General features: G+C 33.0%; 1 long non-coding RNA gene across 1 annotated transcript; it reads left to right on the top strand.

Annotated features, from left to right (window-relative positions):
• The first annotated feature begins 11544 nt into the window (after window positions 1-11544).
• Window positions 11545-16646, top strand: LOC134707470 (uncharacterized). Its single transcript, XR_010105714.1, has 3 exons — window positions 11545-11700; window positions 14603-14756; window positions 15921-16646. It is a non-coding gene; the product is annotated as an uncharacterized LOC134707470 (long non-coding RNA).
• Window positions 16647-18042: the final 1396 nt, after the last annotated feature.

Genomic DNA, 18042 nt, shown 5'->3' on the forward strand with positions numbered 1-18042 from the left:
CACTAGTTTTATTTGCACTTTAATAATTGTTTCAAGGTAATTTAGATAAACTACAAGTCAATATGAAGTTAATAACTTTTTTCCTTTGTTTAAAAAGTTTTTAAATAGTTTGCATTTTTCATATTTGTTTTCTGGAAAGAGATGGCCTGTTTCAATAGTTTTATTTTTACATCAGCATTACTTTCCATAAGAGGGACGAAAGATACCAGGATAGTCAAACTCATAAATCGAAAAATAAACCGACAACGCCGGACTAAAAACGAACGAAGACAAACAGACAAATGACACAATGTAGAAATCTAAAGAATAAACAACACGAACCCCATCAAAAACTAGGGGTGATCTCAGGTGCTCCGGAAGGGTAAACAGATCCTGCTCTACATGTGGCACCCGTCGTGTTGCTTATGTGATAACAAATCCGGTAAATATTCTAATTCGGTAGGTCACATTCATGAAAGTGAAGGGGATTGTAGTTACGACGTAAGGAACATATCCGATATTATTTGTGAAACGGTTATTCAATAACGGTCAACCAACTCGTGATGGCGTCCGTAAAATTTACGAAGGGATGATTTCAACTTCAGCATTTTTGGAACTCTTGGTTTAATAGCTTCCTTGTGAGCAGCAACCCTCTATCAAGAAAATCATGATAGGAAATACAAGCCCGGGAATATCGTATCAATAGTGAGATATATACCACGTATGCAGGTGCTGCTGGAATGTTGCTTCTTAGGAAACAGTTCACAATTGGAAAGCTGAAATCATATCTTTTGTCGTAAAGTTATGTTTTCAACCGACCCTCATTGTCAATTTCTAGATGTTAGTAAAGTTAAGATGTCGACTTAACTGTACTTATTGTATCCTTTATCTCAGTCACCAAATTTTGAATTATTTAGTGAAAGAACGTCATTTATATAGCGGAAAGAAGAGTTGCAGGATATTGCTAACTTCTTATCTTTCTTCATAAGAAGTTCCTGTATGAAGTCAGTCTCATAATAATAAAGAAACAAGTCGGCAATAAGAACGGCACACTTGGTTCCCATTGGAATGCCGACAGTCTGTTGAAAAACACGTCCTCCGAACGTAACAAATATATGTTGTAAATAAAATAATCAAGCATGTTGATAAGTCAGTTTCAGAGAATTGTTTGTATGAATCAGATCGATCCTTTACAAAGTAGAATTTATCCCTCCCTAAGACAAGATATTTGTATCTACGTTTTTCATTCTTTTTTATGAAACAAAGCAATATCAACTCTTTCAATTTGTCTGTTAGTTTGGAATGTGAAATACTTGTGTTAAGTGTAGAAACTTAAGTCAAAAGTTTTAATACTATAGCGAGATGAAAGAGAGTTAGATTATATGTACTCTAAAAGATCTTTGGAATTTCTAACCTTCTAAGTTATTTATCAACCGTTTATAGCAATTGAACAGATTCAAAAACGTTAAAAAATAACACAAAAAGGTGCGCTGTCTTACTCGGCAGCTGACAATATTTTTTTACTCTTTCCTAAATATCATTTTAAATTGAACTTATATATGCAATACTTAATTAAAATTGTTTTGCTAACCTCTCTACATGTTGTCATTAGCTCTATCTGTGTACATTTCCATGCATCTTCCACTGGTATGCTTTTTGAAATTTCACGTCGTCTCTATTTCCAAGGTAATGATAGTTATATTGCTACTTTCACCTTAGACGACTGTGACCAAACTACAATACAATGTATATGGGCGTAGGATTGTCTGTACACATTAAGTTAATATAAGCTTCTCGTCACTGTCAGCACTCATGTTCCATTCACTACCCTTGTTCAAGATAAAGTGCTGTTGCGACTTTGTTGCATGACCAGTATCTCCCTCTCTGACGAATATGCTTTGCTTTGTCTATGTTGTTGATGGTCTCTTTTTCTTTTGCTTCCTACTATCAATATCAAGGATCTCTGCTAGATGCTTTAGGACCAATTGCTCTGCCGCCATCGATATCTTCCCTGTGTCAGCGAAACCTCACAATATTTAAGTATGTGTGCCATCATACCTCTTTCACCACATAAATTGCAGCTTGGTTCTTTTATCAGTCCCCATTGGTGTAGGTTTAAAGCAGAAGTATAGCATTGACTGACCTAAGCATGAATGAAATTCTGAATGGTTCCATACTATGCCCATGTGATCTGTGTTTTGGCAAGTAACACTTCGTTCATGCTCTCTGACGGCTAAGCTCTAGAGTCTAGAATACTGCTTTTGTCCTTCTTCTATTTGTATTATTTCTGACTTCTGCTCTTCTCTTTTTTGGTGTTGTCTTTGGCCAATGTTGGAAATGAGTCATTCTTAAGTCCAGTCTACCAGTACAGGTGTTGCCCACTATGTATTTGTGATAAATATTATACTTTCTACTTCATCTCTCTATGGAAGTATTCTAATTGTTCATTTGAACTTGGATAGGGAATTGTCTATGTTGACTATTTTCGCCCAGTACGTGTCTGGAACTCAGCCTTATTGATTTGCTTTCCTTTGAGTCTCTCAAAATCAAAACAAGTCTGCTTGTACATTGTACATTGTATTCCTCCAAAGTTGATGTCAAAAATATGCCTTTCATAAAAATTGAAAAATTCTGAACGTCGGTATTGAATTTTGAGGGATTTCATTATTATAATATTTAGACAGCATACATTTTGTAATCTATTATGTTCTCGTTTAAGATGAAACAGTCACAGAAACTAAAGAGTATGCTTTTAAATTAATTTGTATTATCTTTTCACCTGTATCGATACCAACAGACTTGAAAGAGTATTGCAGAACTAATTTGTAAGATATTTACCAATTTGTTTGGTTTAGTGTCCAACGGGAGACAACCACTGTCTAAACGTCCAGTAGCAAATTTTTCATTCATAACCCGTGTTATTTGTTAGTACACAAAAAAAAGGGAATGAGACAAATTATTTTATTTCATTTATGAATGTTCATCAATTCAGCTACTTCTGTGTATAATCCTCGAGGATATTTGTGTAAAGCACGAAATTCTGCCTACACAATACCAATTGGGTCGCGATTAACAGTACCATCCAACAGAACAGTCTAACAAACAGATGGAAAAGATGTTTCAGATATCTCCGAATGAGTTCAAACTATGATGTCCGAGAAACTAACGAGACTTGTGTATAAGCATTCGTGCAACATTTATTTTCAAAGACCTATTAATGTTTCTCGACGCCAATCATATCCCCACGACAAAAAATTGCTGTCCTCGCAGATAATCCTGAAATCTTACCCATACGAAATGTTCTAAGGCCATCCTAAGGTCTTCCATTTGAGATATTAGGGTTGTTATTTCTATTTCTACTCAAGATTTGTTATGCGTGGTTACGATTATGCAAATGCTGCAATAGTACTGATTGATACAGACAGTGGTATTTTATCAGTCTAGAAACGAGAGGAGGGAGATACCAAACGTCGAAAATAAACTGACAATTCCATGGCAAGTATCAAGAAAAGGACCTTTATTAAAGAAAAACAACATAATTCTTAACACAACACAGAAAACTATAGTCTGAGCAACACAAATCGAACAAAAGTTAGACGTGATCTCATGTATGTGCTCTGAAACGGTAAGCAGATCTTGTACTTAGCTTCTTTTGTATTGTAAACTGTTTGTGTGTCTAATACACGTACTGTTTGCCGAGTCAATCCACCTCAAGCTGATTTTTGTTTCCTTTTGTTTTCTTTTTGTTCTTAGATTGTGCATAATGGAGGTGATAGACCTTTCAGATTGATTATTGATGTACAAAATATATTAACCTGTGATTGTATATATTTTATTCAGTCCAAACTATCAATAAATACCCCGCTAATTTTAGCTTTCACAATGATTTAAACTTAGGTATTTAAAGACGGTGGGTTAACCAAAAACACTATTTTCATCAATGAAATACACTTATGTGTAAATAAAGTGTTTTATGTGTCAACAGATTGTTTTTGCATATGCTGGTGTTATCTAAAAATAAGAAATATTCGTTGTTCTCTCCCTCTCTCTTTATCTCATAAAATTGATAAAATGCAATAAGAATATTTAAAATGAATGGCTATTATTTATTTTGATTTTATTGAACCATAAAACTAATTTTTGACTCTTCACATTGAATAATCCGCGAATTAGTTTTATGGTTCAATAAAATCAAAATAAATTTTTGCCATTCATTATAAATAAATTTCTATCAAAAATAAGGCTCAAAGACCTTTTTATATTATCTATATTAACAATAACAACGTACACACACATATTGGCGTATGAATACACAACGTCAGAGTGAGCGTGTCGCCATCAAAATTGATAACATTGAAAATAAAACTAATAATTTTAACCAATCAGAAGACAGTAAACACAACAAATTTATTTATTTCAAATTGTTTCCAGAAAAAATGTATTAAATGAAACCATTTAAGGGCAATAACTCGTACAAAAATAGAAGACTGAAGATTTCAGGAATGGTTATGGAGTTGAAGTTCGTGTTCCGCTGATGATTTTGATTTTTTACATTTTCTATAAATCAACAATATACCCATTACTATTCAAGGACAATAATTCCTTTAAGAAGTCAACTGCTAATTTCGGTCATATGTTAACTTTGTAATAGATTTTGTTCTGCAGGACTATTCTGCTATGTACAGTTTCTCTCTGTCTACTACACTACCAATAATTTACCCATACTTTTTTGGTACATTTCTACCCTCGTGCATATCAGTACTGTTAGGAAAGACTAAAAACTTATAATGTTATACTTTCAATGAAATCAGTACTGATTTTGTCAGTACTGTTTCAGTACTGATTTTGACAGTACTGTTTTAGTACTGATTTTGACAGTACTGTTTCAGTACTGATTTTGACAGTACTGTTTTAGTACTGATTTTGTCAGTACTGTTTTAGTACTGATTTTGACAGTACTGTTTCAGTACTGATTTTGTCAGTACTGTTTCAGTAATGATTTTGACAGTACTGTTTCAGTACTGATTTTGACAGTACTGTTTCAGTACTGATTTTGACAGTACTGTTTTAGTACTGATTTTGACAGTACTGTTTCAGTACTGATTTTGTCAGTACTGTTTCAGTACTGATTTTGTCAGTACTGTTTCAGTACTGATGTTGACAGTACTATTTCGGTATTGTTATTTTCAGTACTGTTTTTGTAGATTTGGTGTTGTTAATCTTTTTAACTTGAATGTGTATTGTTTCAAAAAATATTTGGAACTGAAAACTTTTAAAATCGGTAAAGTAAAGTATGCTATATAATAATTTGTGGCATATTTTGTATCTTTTGTAGATATCTCTGATTAAGTGTTTATCATTAGAGAAGTTTTTACAATGTGCATCTCAGTACAATTGGTATCCAAATATAGGTTTGATAATTCTGTGGCAATATTATTATTATCCTTTTTTAGCTGGTTACGTTTTTCTCTTTGACTATATCACCATGCTGCGCAGATTTTTTTTAGCGACGTGAACATGACCAAGGAAAATGATCAAGCTCACTCTTGTCTATCGAAAAACTATTGAGGCGAAGGAGAAAACAACAGAAATGAAGCAAGATTAGCAGTTTATCGGATTTTACCCATTAAGAGCACCTGAATTCACTCCCGGTTTTTAATGGAGTTCGTGTTGTCTTTTATGTTTTTTTTTAAAGTGTTGTTGTAAATGCCCTTTTGTTTTGTGATTCTTTGCTTACTTCTTGATTTTGGTTGTGACTGTCTTTCAGTGTTTATAAAAATAATACGCATTAGGAGCACCTGAATTCACTCCCGGTTTTTAATGGAGTTCGTGTTGTTTTTATATATATGTATTTTTCAATGTGTTGTTGTAAATGCCCTTTCGTTTTTTGATTCTTTGCTTACTTCTTGATTTTGATTGTGACTGTCTTTCAGTGTTTATAAAAATAATACGCACTCGACATCAGGAAGATTCACACTGTGGTTCCAGGCTGATATTTTACAGTATCAATTGTATAATAGCGCATAATTTATATATATATATCAAACAAGATTAGAATCTTCAATACTGTTCATTTTTTGGTATTTTGCTATTGCTTAAAATATGTTGTAATTAATGCAGTCATATGTTACTATGTTAGGCAATGCATTATAATCAACACAAAACAATGTCTCGATTACCTTATTATTAATCATAACTGGAATTTCTTTTATTTATCATAATAATTTTTTAATATTTAATAAAACATTCAATGTCATACCAACATGTGAAGTTTGTGGCAAAAATCTCTGTCATTTTCATGCCCCTTGGTTATTTTATGACCTTTTAAAGCTCATAAATAAAACAATCAAAGAAACAATTAATTTTGCATGTATCATGTTTCATTGCTCTCCCCCTATGCCATCTTTTCTTTGGAATGCTTTGTTGAATGTCAGTTTCCTGGCTCTTTTCCTCAATTCAGTCCCGGATATGATGTATCTTTGTACATATACAGTGGTAATTCAAGAGGACACTTTAGTTCTAATATGAGCTCATTATAAGCATCCACCTTTAATGTTTTGGTACTTGTACGAAACTCCGGATTCAATGGTTCATGATTAAATGTTTTTTTTTTTCCTGATGAGTGCCATATTGATACATCATTTTGTTTATAGGTCTTCAATTTTCACATCGAACTTTCCCATGTCTGCTCCTGTCTCCATTGCTGTTAATCATTCTGAGGAAAGAAAATGGAATGAATTTATAAATAATAAAATTGAGAATGGATATGGTGTATGTGTCAAAGAGACAACAACCCGACCAAATAAAAAACAACAGCAGAAGGTCACCAACAGGTCTAGGCTACAATACATTTTCAGATGTTAAAACTTTCCTCATTTCTGTGTTATGTAAAAATAAAAAGAATGCACAATTATGGAAGGGAATGGTATGACATCAAAATTTACTTATTACTTTATATACTATCATAAGTCCAGTAATCACTAATGGACTGGACTTCTGATACTACATGTATATATTATAATCAATCAAAGTTGAAATTTGTTTCTAAATAAAAAAAAAAGAAGGAAAATATGATAATTTATTTCATCATCATCAAAGTATTGGTGTTTGCCAGTGGCAAGTATTTCATACACGTGTAGCTTTAACCATCGGTCTATTTATGTGCTCTTTATAAAAAGATCCGTGAAACAACGACGAAAGACATTTAAATATATACTAACTACTTTATACAATTATTAAAATAGGTTGAAGTGGAAATTTAATTTAATTGAAAATTTATCGTACATAGTCATATATGTAGCACCTAGCCAGAGATGTTATACATCTATCTATGGTAGCACACAGAAACGTGTCCGATTCCTCCAAAACGCGTCAATGTGACGTCAATAATTTGATAAACATGTCAAATTGCACTGGCGAAACCACTTCTGCGGGACGCCGGTCGAGCAGTACCCTCATAGACATACATTTTGTAAAAAGACATTTATAGGCATCACCGGACAATATTAAAACAATAGAATTTACTTACTATTTATAAACGATGATTTAAATTTTACAAAACTTATTAAATGCAATGTTAATGGGTTTTTTCTAAATACGCATGACATATTTGCCACTGGACATTAAGTAATCAATAGTTAATTATGTGTTGTAAACTTAGCCTGCAGTTAAAATGAGTTATGCTTGTTATGAATTACCTTTGCTGAACAAACTAATGTTTATCAATGACATACAGTAAACGTGGTCAAGCACCGGGAAGAAAATACAATATAAAATGTACATGATGTATTAGTTTTCTAAATTGTGAAGTACCTCTGTCTGAACTTTATAATAATAATAATCATATTGATAAAGAAAATCATAAATTAAAGCGCTTCAAATAAAAATAACTTTTATTGTGCAATTTTTTTTTTTTAAACCAGACCTATAGTCTGTGTCTGCAAGCAGAAGAAAGCGTGCACAATCCAACCGAACAATACGGGTTCTATCGTATCCCACACCATTAATATTGAATTGCGTTTTTACTTTACAGAGTATCATTGGGGGTAAATGAGTTGAAATATTCTGGCGTTTTTAACCGGACACATTCTTAAATTATCGGACACGTTTTTGAGATTGTAACAATACAAAAAAGGTTTTTGTCTTAAGTCAGGAATTTGGTATTCAGTAGTTGGTTTTCAAGTTTGAATGGTTTTACACTAGTCACTTTTGGGGCCCTTTACACCTTGCTGTTCGGTGAGAGCCCATGCAGGCACGGTGGTGAAGACCGTACTTTGACCTATAATGGTTTACTTCTACAAATTACGACTTATATGAACAGGAGACTTTTCTCATTGGCAGTTATACCACATCTTCTTATATATTAATACAACACTGAGCCACCCAACCCATCCACCCCAATTACTCGTTTGTGAGGGCTGCCTAGAGTCAGAGGTGGATTTAGGGGGGGCAGGGGACCCGCCCCCCCCTTTTTTGGAAAAAAAAAATGGTTGCTTATATAGGGGAATCATTGAAGCGTGACTGGAGCCGGCCCCCTCTTAGGTCAGTTAGTGGGCCCCCACTCATGTAAATTTTTGGATCCGCCACTGAGAGTGGTTACACCGGGCCAAAAATGCATCGGACTGAAACAACATACTGGTTGTGTGTACACTGACAATCAAATTCAAATTAAAAAAATTTATAAAATATTGTAAACATTTTTTTCATTTGAGTGCATTTACGTAACAATAACAAAATGTAACCGTAGACATAAATATCATTGTTACACTCGTAAGTATTCTATGTTGTTCCTTAGTCAACCCTAGGTCTGCATTCCGGCGATATAGCCTAAACTTCATTGTAACAATAACTTTTTTACGACTGTTACATTTCAATGTAACCATAGCCAGTACCAAAATAAAATAGAAATTTAAATATTTCACAGACATCTTTATTTACAATATAAAAATAGGAAGATTGTTGAATGATTTTCAGTGGCGGATTCAGAGGGGGGCGTAGAGGGCGTACGCCCCGCCCCCCCCCTTTTGCTCGGACTTTTTTTTTTTTTGGTAAAATGATTAATCAGACTAGACTTCGTGAACTTTGCCATTTCACGAGTATTTAATTTTTATACGACAATTCTTTACTTATAAAGACATTTTTCGCTGGCCGGTATTTACTGATTGTCAAAGTCATGTGATTTGCTATGGTGGAGTTGACTAGTGCGTTGAAAAAAACGGCACTCGGTCATTTTGAAATTCAAATTACAGTAATACACATTGCTTAGGCTGAGGTTGTCATGACAATCAGGAAACCTTCAAAGCGACACAGGATTGAGCAAGAACGTATTGACTTCTATTTCACTATTCCACTAAACAGAAAGTAATGGTAAATACTCTATAGACTTTTATACTCTCATGAAAAAAAAGTTCCACAATATTATTTACTTACGAAAACATGTTTAACAAATTGAATAATGATCCCCAGTCAGTATAAGCTCTAGAAAGATTTCAAGTCTCAGGTACGAACCATTTGATTTGAGGAGGCAGTCTGAGATATTTGAGAGAGAAAAAAATGATTGATTCTTGCCTTAAACAAAAATTTTGGCCGTATCTGGATTGAAAACAATAGTCTTGTCCACTTTTTTGCTATTAAAAACTAAAATTTCCAACAAAAATATTTAGCATGAAATGAACATGATGAATAAAAACGGGCGTATTTTTTTGTGGCCGGGGTTTGCATCTCTGACTGGAATGTCTGTTTTGCCGGACTTGTATATATTGAATACTTTTTTCAAGACCAGACTGCATGCAACCTGCCTACTGGGTGTGACTTTTATGTCTCCATTTGTTGACCGTCATTCATAACTTCGTTGTCATTTCAGACACTTTCGTAGTCTTTGGTGGATTTGGAACCCCTCACTTCGGTTCCCTAAGTTATGTTGGGTGAAACATATCAATCAAACATTTTGATAAAAACTGCTTGTTTGTCTTTTTTAACTCGTGTCGGTCGTATTGTAAATTTCATCGAATTTCCATGTCTATTTTTTACTGACAAGTCCTACATCAAATATATCAGTACATAGCTTTGGATCAATACTATCATTTTATAATAGACAATTAATAGGGAGAATACAGCATAAACAATGTCCAACCCTTACATTTTACAGCAACTATAAAATATGCATGCCCCAAGCCAGGAACCGTTTAAATAGTGCTTATATTACACTTATTTTATGTTTTTTTTAGCCCAAAAAAGGTCCCAAAAAATTTCCGACTCGCTCCGCTCGGCAAAATTTAATATCTTCGCCCCCCTTTCAAAAATCCGGGATCCGCCCCTGATTTTTACCACATCAAATGCACAATGAGCAAACCTATATATCGCATTGCCCAGATCGCATAGTATAATAAAAAAATATTTAAAAAAAAAACAGAAGTAACAGAAATGTCGTTGTAAAATCATTTCAAACGAGATCACTTATATATAAATACTTATAAATATATAAAAATATACATATATGCAGCAACAACTGAACAGCAACAAACACAGCAGTCAATGTGGCGAGATGAAATAATTTTGTAGGCACCTAGGACTTATATATTAAAATGTTTCCCAAATTAAATGAAGCATTGGGCCCTATAAAAAAAATCCTGTCAAAATAGGAAACACATTTTTAAAAGGGGGTTCCAAATCTGGAGGTTTCCAAATAGATTTCCCTTTTCAAATTTATGATGCATTTATTGTTAAAAAGGGGTCCAACCTTCGGACCCCTCCCCCTTCTTACGCCGAGGGGTGTACCGCACCTCCCTTTATCCAATCATATTTTTAGAAAGTCAGGCTGATCATTTCACAAATATCAATTTGACAAATATAAATACCATAATCTATTTGATAAGGTTTGGCAAAGAAGTAATAATATGTATATCCAAAACAACCCCCGATTTTATACCTATTTTGACATTTACAGAAAGTTCTGTAACCAGAGGCGGATCCACCCATTGTTTTAAAAGAGGGTTCCAAACACAGGCACTTGTTATGGATAGTCGACCGTCGTATGGATAGAAACAAGTGCCTGTGGTTCCAAACACTCGGGATAAAAGGAAAAAGGGGGGTTCCAAACTCAGTCGCCTTAAAGATTTCATAATTATAGCGAAAAAATGGGGGAAATAAAATATTTTAAGTAGTATTATATAGAATAATGCATTGAACGTCTAAAATAATTTGGTGTTCCCACCCTCGGAACCCCAGTGGTCCGCCACTGTGTAACGCGTATTCTGCTTTTTTAACTAACGTAATATGTTTTGAATTAGATATGCTACATTTTTCTCAGTTTTACAATATTCAATGTACTACTATACCTTGATCTACCTTCAATCCCATTGTGGTATTCAATCCAGAAGAAGTTTGAACTGTTGAACTGTTGAAATGTCAGTGCGAGTGCAAAAATAACGTTTGTAAACAATGAATGACGTCATGTGTAAATCCAATCACATAAACGTTTTACAATAGGCAATTGTATGTTCCATATTGACGCGCTTTTGTGATTACGATAATAACATCAACGGCAAAATTTGAGACAACAGTAGATCAGCCGCGTAGGATAGGATACAGAAATACAGCAGAGAAAATATCGGTTTACCAGCCACTTGCAGAAATTCTTAAAGTTACAGAAAGAGACGATTGTTACGACAAGTCAGAGATGGCGGACCCGCTTCGAATCATCTACGGATTTCTATTGTTCATGTATGTTTTACAAGTCAAATGTATGTCTTCTTCCATCACAAGTTTTATTCCGTGAGCATCCTGTCAGATCATATATTTTGCCGGAATCAACATTCTGTATACTGTGTCAACAGAATACAGAATGTTGATTCTGTATTCTGTTGACACAACATTCTATATTCTGTTTACATTTATACAAAAACAATGTCTTTCCCTTCAAGAATTTAGTTCAAATTTATGTGGTTCATAAGGGAACAGAACATTCGATTTACATATATATATATATATATATTTGTTTATTAAAAAGATGCCGTATTATTGCCAACGACACAACAACAACAGCAACAACATATATTTTATTTGCCAATCATGGCACCCAAAATGAGCGGAATAATCACAACTCTCCACAACAGATCAGATGATCAGAAATTAACAAATATAGGTCACCATACGGCCATCAATAATGAGCAAAGCCATATCGCATAGTCAGCTAAAAAAGGCACCAAAATGACAAATGTCAACGAATTCAAACAAGAAAACTAACGTTCTAATTCATGTACAAAAATGAACGAACAATGAATATGTAACACACCAACAAACAACAACCACAGGCTCCTGACTTCGGACAGGAACATATATATACAGAATGTGGTGAGGTTAAACATGCTAGGGTCTTCCCCCTAAACCTGGAACAGAGTTGTAACAGTACTACATAACAACAAACTATAAAATTAAGTTGAAAAAGGCTTATTTAACTTTAAATAACAGATGAATGCAAATAGAAATACATCTCAGTAACAAAAACATAATGGACGTTACCGTAACGGCGTTACTCAACAAAAAAGTCACTAAATACAGATCTGAGAGTACTTGCAGTTACTGACAGCTAGTTCAAAGCCACTAACAACTAATAACAAAAATCATGCATCTAACTTCAAAGACTTAGTTCATAGTTTTTTATACTTCTGTTGATTATATTTAATCTTAGTTTTTTCCTTCTGTTAAAAAGAGATTAAGGTAGATCATAAGTAAATGTTTTTTGAGACAGAATTTTCTTGTAATTTGCCAAAATGAAGTATTTCATATATTTTTTTCAAAAATATAATAAAAAGTATGGGTCACCGTGCTATTTTTCAAGCTACGAGTGTTTGAAAATTGCCTTAATTTGGTTACTTTGTTCATGAAAAAACACATAAGAGTGCATAAAAAAAATTCTATAAGATAGAATTTTGAAATAAATTGTGAAAAGGTAGGTTTCATAGTATGTTTTAAGAAAATAAAAAGAAAACATGGTGTCACCGAATTTGTTTTCTTGCCACTAGTAAAAATAAAAAATTTCCCTATTAGCCCAGTATAAATTTTGTACTTAAAGAGTTATTTCCCCTTAAATTGCTCAATTGAAAAAAAGGATTTTAAAAGCCAAAATGTTTGATATTTGTTAAAATATTATGAATAATACAATAAATTAACAAGTTTTCTTAATATCAAAAAACAGTCTAATCATTAAACTGCAAATCTGTTTTCAAATTTGCTGATTTTGGCAAATAACTGGACCGATTTTGTACTGTGATTGTACAATCCAAGATGGCGGTATACCATCAATCCACCTTAAAAATAACAGACGCAATGTTCAACAAATTTGTTTTAACATGGAAAATTTGTGTTACATTCGTTTAATTTTAATAATACACACAAACTAAAGAGACAGAAAGACAAAGTTTGCCTCCAACGACAAGCAAGAATAAACCAAGAAACAGAAAACAGACAATTTTCCAATGTCCTATTTGGCTGGCTTCCATATTATTTCCATTGTTGTTATAAAGTAGACAGAAGCAATGAAGAATCGATAATAGTGTAGTGCTTGAATATGAAGAAAAGAGAATAACAGGCAAAATTAATAATAAAAAGTGAAAAATGATATAGAATATTACAGAATACAGAAATGAAGAAACAACTTCCAGACCAGACCCTTTCATAAGTTGCACATTTTTTTTTATTTTTTTTGCCTTTTAAATCTTTTTGTTCGGACACCATATTGGTCCGACACCCCAATAGCCTGACGCCCTATTAGTCCGACGACCCATTGGACCGACACACGAATACTAGTAATCCGACACATAATTATTGAGCAATACTTGGTATGAATAATATTTTTATTTCAAGAGGATAATCCCCATAGTTTAAAATGACCCTACTGAGATTCCTCAAAATAATAACATATATTAGAGTACATGTATTAAAAATTTGTTTAATGTCCAGTGGCAAATATTACATGCATGTTCAAAACAATTGTTAAATTAGTACAATAGGTAAGTCCTGTAAAAGATGTCATCTGGGGTGAAAAAAAGGTCAATGAAACTTGGACTGCCACTGGACAACGAAAGCATATTGAAGGTGGACAGGAATTTGCCCTGCTGCATATTCAGACAAAAGGCCACCGACGGCCTCTCAAAGAGTTGTTGCAATAGTTATTAACCTGCAGAGATCATGGCACTCTCTTTCTATACATGCTATATGAGGCATCCGATTAAAGGTGACCAATCTTACATTTGTTGAAAATTAAACATCCCGCACAATTTTACTACCAATGGTTTTACTGTTTTTACTGTGTGATCCTATCACATAAACATTATCCGTTGTGATGACAGACTTGCACTTCTGGTGACATTTTCTTAGTGAGAATGTGTTCACATATGGAACATATCTTGTCCTTATGTCCCACGTAAGTGTCATCAATAACTCCTGAACCACTTTACAGAATTTTGTAAATCATCGATACAATCTTTATCTCATGATGTATTTTTTCAAAGGACAATTTACAAAGTGTTACGTCCGTTATTAATACCATAACATGCATGTTGGGAAAAACAACTTTTTATAAATGCATGCAAAGTATTTGATGCAGTATGATCTATTGTTATAGGTATCTAAAAATGGATCCAGAACACAAAGACTAAGTCTATGAGGAAAATAAAGTTTTAGATCAACGACTAAAAATTGTCAAGAACAGATAAAATATGAGATAGAGATAGAACTGGTATGAAAGGTGACAGTAGAACATTGAAATAATTTGAAAGGTAGGTTTATATATAGTTTTACACTCAATTATGATTTTTTTAAAGTAAGTATTTGCAGTTATTCCTATAATTTTATTTCAATATCATGAAATGTTGTAGTGTGTTCATATGACAACAAACCAACAACGAGCAAGTTCAAAAAAAATAAAGAGTAGAAATACAATTCTTCAACAATTGAAAGATATCATTAAAGTTAACAAAGAAGTCTACGGGAAGTACATATCCGTACAAACAACTTCTCATTTAACTGTTTCACAGATTGCATTGATATATTAATACATATATGTGTTTTGTTGCCGATCCAAAGATGTCCGAGTGTTACAGCAGGATATAGTTGAACTTAGGAACCTAAAGGAAATATAAACAAAGATCTCCTTCTCAATAACCGAATAACAGATTTAAAAGATAGTAATTTATTATAATGAGAATTTCCACTGGTACTAATAATGAAAAAAATCACAAAAAGAATACTTTTATTTAATTTTTAAACTATTGCATATGTATAAAATGATAAAAAGTTGTAGGATTGTCACTGATACAACTATCCACCAAATTTGAGACGATGTGATTGTGAACAATAATATACAACTGTGCAGACTTCAACAATGAGAAAACTCATACCGTGTTGTCGGCTACAAAAGACCATGACATGAACAATATATGAAACAATTTAATTCAGAAAAATTAACGACCTAATATATAACAAAACAAATTAAAAATGTTAAAAGTGCAACCTGTATTGAAAACATGGACATTTGCCATGAACCCAGACTTGGGACGCTGAAATTCTTCTCCAAATCGTATAAGATCAGGCCCTGAAGTCATACAAAATGTTCTCAGTGCCCGGAGAAAAAAAATCGTGGTCGAAAATTGAAATCCAGCATTTTGATTGGTTGATTTGTTGATTTTGGAGTTTGAGTAAATAACTGACTCGAAAGTTTAATGACTTCAAGGCCAGTTTTCAAGTAGGTAAATCAAACATTGTTCCATTTTTTTTTTTTCATTTTTCTCCCTGTATAATATAAACCTTGTATAATTAACGTTATACCACCTTTAGCAATGCATGTACACTGATTCACATTATGTCATGGTTGACCTATGTTTAATCTTATTATTGGACTTTAACAAAATGATAAATGTTATAATCAACTTTTTCCTTTCCAGAAACAAGTTGGCAAAGATATATATCACATGCATAGGAAGAGCAATGGAAAATAACATTGAAGCAGAATTATGAAACAGTTATTTTAAAAAAACATTAAATTGAGAGAGAGAAAAACACATTTTTTTACTTTTTAATGCTGTTCATTCTTAAGATTACTGTTTATTGTATTTCGATGGAAGTTATTGCAGTTGATAAGAAGATAGAACAAAAATTTGAGTTCTTCAGCTTGTTTTATGCAGTCAATAAAAATTAATTTTGAAAAGCAAACCATATATGTTCAAAAATCAAAAAGGTTAATTATGTACCAAATGACCTCCGTCAGACATTAACCAGTCTGTTGGAAATCTTTCTTTAAATTTTTATGCTTATTTTACAAAATGTACCTTTGTTTGTATGTCTGTAAGATTCAAATCAATCAGAGATTTCTGAGGAACTACAAACCAAGAGTTTCTGAAAGTCATCAGTCCTCATGTGAACATGCTATACTGAGTAATGTAGTTCTTACCCTTTCAACTCCCCGTTAACGGGATGCCTAAATATTGTAACACCAAATTTCATATATTCTTTTCGTAAAATACGCTCTGCAGTTTTATAGGAAAGAGTACAAGAGTTATGCATACATGTATTTAAGTTACTATTCACAACACACTCATTACAAGTGAATGAAATTGCAGCATGATTAATGTATACAAAAAAAAAGAAATCTGTCAATAAATGTATTTAACCATTAAAAATCTTACAATGAGCATATGATTGGAAATTTATTTATGAGAAGTAAGACTAAAAAGAGTGGTCGTATTCTGAATATTCGCTCAGCTCACAGTAAAAGGAGAAACACATACACTGTTCAGTCTGAAGTCTGAAGGTACCTGTTCATGTAGGGGGACATGTCTTATAGCAGATTCTCTCCTTGTGGTGAACTATCATGTTAAAAAGGAGCTCAGTGCATTATTGGTCTAGTTCTGTACAAAATATGTTAATTACATTGTATTTATATCTGAGTATCATGTCCTCTTCCTGCACTTAACTTGCCACTGGATCACATAACATCAATCCATCCACCCATCTTCTCAAAAGTAATATATCGAGTTCTAATGTTCAATATGTTCTGATTTGACCCAAGCAAGATATAAATACATGTAATATGGTATTGTCAAATAGAAGTATTGATAAGTATTAAAAACATAAACCTTGTAGACCACACAAGATGCAATTCTGACAATAAATATGACATAAAGCCAGAATATTTAAAAAAGAAAGCTAAAGTAACTGTCGAAGAGCTGGATCTAAAGCTGAACCACTTCAGGACAACAAAAATCAGAGAAATAAAAAAAATCATAACGAAAACATTAACATGTCACGATATAGAAAATGAATGGAAATGGGGTAAGTGTCAAAGAGAACAATTAACCCACCCCAAATATACAAAACAACTAGGCATCACTATACAGATACAGTCTGATTTAAAGTGTTATAATGAAACAGTACTGAAGAAATTAGTAACGAAACACTACTTACGAAATCAGTACTGATCAAATCATTACTGACAGAAAACAGTACTGTCAACATCAGTACTGAAACAGTAATGACAAAATCAGTACCGAAACAGTACTGTCAAATTCAGTACTGAAACAGTACTGACAAAATCAGTACTGAAACAGTACTGTCAAAATCAGTACTAAAACAGTACTGTCAAAATCAGTACTAAGACAGTACTGTCAAAATCAGTACTTAAACAGTACTGACAAAATCAGTACTAAAACAGTACTGACAAAATCAGTACTAAAACAGTACTGTCAAAATCAGTACTAAAACAGTACTGTCAAAATCAGTACTGAAACAGTACTGACAAAATCAGTACTGATTTCATTGAAAGTATAACATTATAAGTTTTCAGTCTTTCCTTACAGTACTGATATGCACGAGGGTAGAAATGTACCAAAAAAGTATGGGTAAATTATTGGTAGTGTAGTCTATATTTTTCAGAAAACAGCAAAGCAATTGATAAAAACTCATACAAAGAAACAACTGTCGATTTCGGTCATGCGCAATTCTTTGTAAACCTTGTCATGTTGATTAATTTTGTTGTTTACAATTTGTGTCTATCCACTATAGCCTCTA

This window comes from Mytilus trossulus, chromosome 2 (genome assembly GCF_036588685.1).
Source record: "Mytilus trossulus isolate FHL-02 chromosome 2, PNRI_Mtr1.1.1.hap1, whole genome shotgun sequence".
NCBI lineage: Eukaryota > Metazoa > Mollusca > Bivalvia > Mytilida > Mytilidae > Mytilus > Mytilus trossulus.